The sequence below is a fragment of the Mandrillus leucophaeus genome, unplaced genomic scaffold (assembly GCF_000951045.1).
Source record: "Mandrillus leucophaeus isolate KB7577 unplaced genomic scaffold, Mleu.le_1.0 Scaffold384, whole genome shotgun sequence".
NCBI classification, from domain to species: domain Eukaryota; kingdom Metazoa; phylum Chordata; class Mammalia; order Primates; family Cercopithecidae; genus Mandrillus; species Mandrillus leucophaeus.
Genome location: NW_012104076.1, coordinates 145,579 through 148,825, shown reverse-complemented (window position 1 = coordinate 148,825; position 3,247 = coordinate 145,579). Strand labels below are relative to the sequence as shown.

General features: G+C 42.7%; 1 protein-coding gene across 8 annotated transcripts in view; it reads left to right on the top strand.

Annotated features, from left to right (window-relative positions):
• NFIB (nuclear factor I/B) overlaps positions 1-3,247 on the top strand; it is a 334,278-nt gene that overhangs the window by 192,667 nt on the left and 138,364 nt on the right. The gene's annotated exons all lie outside the window — the stretch shown is intronic.

Genomic DNA, 3,247 nt, shown 5'->3' with positions numbered 1-3,247 from the left:
TTTTTGAGACAGGATCTCACTCTGTTGCCCAGGCTGGAGTGCAGTGGTGTGATCATGGCTCACTGCAGCCTTGAGTTCCCGGGGCTTAAGCCATCCTCCCAGCTCAACCTCCTAAGTAGCTGGGACCACAGGTGTGTGCCACCATGCCTGGCTAATTTTTTGTAGCAATGGGGTCTCACTTTGTTGCCCAGGCTGGTCTCGAACTCCTAGGCTCAACTGATCCTCCCATTTTGGCCTCCCAAAGTGCTGGGATTACAGGTGTGAACCACTGCACCTGGTCTTGGAATGCAGATTTCTAAACTTAATGAATAAAGAGTACAGATTTGCCTGGGAAGTAGCATGGGCAAAGGCTCAGATTACCAGCTCACCTGGAACGTGAGATGCCTGAATTAGTGTCAGGTAAGCTGAGCCTGGAATCAAGAAAATGACCCTTAAGGACCCTGAATGCCATCCGATGCAATGGATTTCCTCAGTAGGTGCAGGGCTTGTAGATTAGGGTGCAGGAAGCCTTAGGGACTGTCTTAGAATTCTGCCTTTCATGGTAGATAATGGGGAGCTTCTGCCAGTGTTTGAACAAGGAAGTTACATGTTCCAAGCTGTGTTCTTGAAAGTTTCTATTAGTGGGTAGAAAGTGTTTTAGATGAAGGACTGGAAACAGTTGACAAGGGAGGAAGTCTTTGCAATATCAAAATATCTGAGAGGACCAATGTATTGGAAATGGGGATCCAAGGATCAAAAGGAGAACTTGACAACTTGCTACCTCCTAATTCAGCCAAGATTTGCTTCCTTTGTGCTTTGCGGAGGGAAAGGTAATGAAGGGTAGTGCTAAGCAGACAGGCTCCTAATGCTTTCTCTAAAACAGGGTAGTCTTTTTCTAACACCCTCATTTAATAAGTGAGATATGGTGGTTCAGAAAGGGAAAATGACATACTTACCAGAGTTTCTTAGCTTTGCCAACCAAGCAGTTCAGTTTGAGAAGAGATGACTCACTGGTAAAGAATGATTAGCTGGCATACAGGGCATAAGAAGGGCAGCTTGCTCAATTATACTATGGATTCCAAGGGAGGCTGGGGCCAGCTTGGCTTGGAATTTGTCAGGACAACTTCATGGGAGAATGTGGGTCTTACCCTGGCTGTTAAAATAAGTTATGGAGAGGACATGAGCATTACTTAAGTAAAGGTCAGCAGACAGGACCAGCTCTGTGCAAAATTGGGGAGTAAGATAAGCTTGAGGGACAGTGTGGTATGGTGGCTGTGAGCCTTGGGGTCTTATATACTTGAGCTGTGTGACTTTGGGGAAGATACTTTGTCTCATTAGCCTCAGTTTTTCTAACTGTAAAATGGAGCTAATAATAATGTACATATAAATACAAAATAATTGTTTCATGGGTTAAATGTAGCTGAATATTACAAATATTGTGTGATTCAACCAAATCTATTTATACCTTATAGCGTTCTTATGATTTCTGGGTCAGGTAATGCATGTTTAGCATAGTTTCTGCCGCATAATCAGTATGGCATCTTAGTAACTATTTGCAGTATTATTCAAGGAATAGGAAACTTCAGAATCTGGAATTTAGGTAGAGCGGTTAACTTTTAAAGCTCTACAAGGCTTTTACTTTGCGATATGGGGAAGTAGTCAGATTGTAAGGAAGAGGATGTTGAATTTCAAGTGAAATGTAGGAATATCAACCAGAAGCTGGGGTCAGAGGGGCAGAGACTCCTGGTATATCAACATTTGGCTTGGCTTGACCTGAGGATGCAGAGTTTAATATCTTGCTGCTGATTGAGGCCTTAGAGGGGTTCAGACTTTTGAGGTAAGGGAGTAGATGGGCTAGTAGGTAGGATATAACGTAGTTCAGAGCAGAAAACTTTCCTTGGGAGGGGCTGAGAGGAATAGGAAGATGAAGATGGGATGTGGGGTGTGTGTGTGTGTGTGTGTGTAGGGAGATTGATTTCACTGGTTGTAGAGCAGAAACTTTGGGTGGTGGAACCTCATCTGCACTGGGCTGATTCTTTGCAGTTCTCCCCGAGGAAGTTACACTTTGATGAAGGGGGTTTTCAGAAAGGCAAATAAGGGAGAGGGCAGGAGGAAGAGGAGAAAGTGAAGGGGAGGTGAAGATTACGAGGTTGACAGTGTGGGACTGATGGGTTTAAAAAGATATGAGAACTATGGGCTGTGATCCACTGTTGAGGAGACTGCAAGTCCAGCATCCAGAGAGACAGCGGAGAAGAAACTGGGGCTCCCAGGCAGGACTCCTGGTTTCCTTGGTGCTGTAGGTATGGTCAAAAGGGGGCCCCATGCCCAGAACAATCCTGCCATGTGGTAAAGATGCCTCGCAATAATATTTGGAGAATGCCATGGCTTTCTCCTAGTACAATACATGGAAGCAGAATTCAAAGCATCTCTCTCTGAGCCTGTGAACCACAACAAGGGCTTTAAAATAGCTTCAGAGAGGCGCCTTTGCCTTGTTTATGAAGCATGTACTAATTAGAAAGAGTTGTGTTTTCTTTGTGGTATAAGCCTTTGCAATGGATCTACATTGTCATTGTTATCAATAATAACTAATGAGATTAAAATTTAAAACAGATGTCTGATAATCCTTGATGAAGAGAATTCAGGGCATATTGTTCCTGATTTTGCTTTCTCTCCACCTGGAAAGGTGAGCCCATCAGACCACAGCCTGTTGTTGGGAAGAAATTCTTTGGCTCAACGTGAAGAAAGTGTAGCACGCCCAGATTACAATTTACCAGGGATGAGGGCTTGTTGCTTTGATGCCCTCCCAAGATTGAAGTTGGAAAAGTGTTTTTGGTGTGGTTCCATCCTTTCATAGTGAAGTTCTTCGATTTCCCAGGGATGGAAGCTTTGTTATAAGGGTCACAGTTTAGATTCTGATGTAATGATTCAAGATATTGGCTTTCCAGAGGATTCTTAATACATTGCTTTATTCACCATAGCTTTAATTCCATTGTGTTAAAAAGAATATGCTACTTTCTTGTCATCTGAAGAACTCTTAATTTCTTATATCCCATCAGATGTAGTGTTACTTACTCAAGCTTTCTTTCCAAATTTTGCCGTGGAGTGTTTGTAGGCAGTTACATTTATCTCTAACATTACTCACCATTTAGTAAAAGAAACAAAACAAAAAAAATGCCAGCAAAAGTAACTCCTCCATAAAATACGTGTAAAGCAGGAATAACATGTGAATGAACAAAATCCTGGCTTGAATCTGTTCTTTTGCAACAAA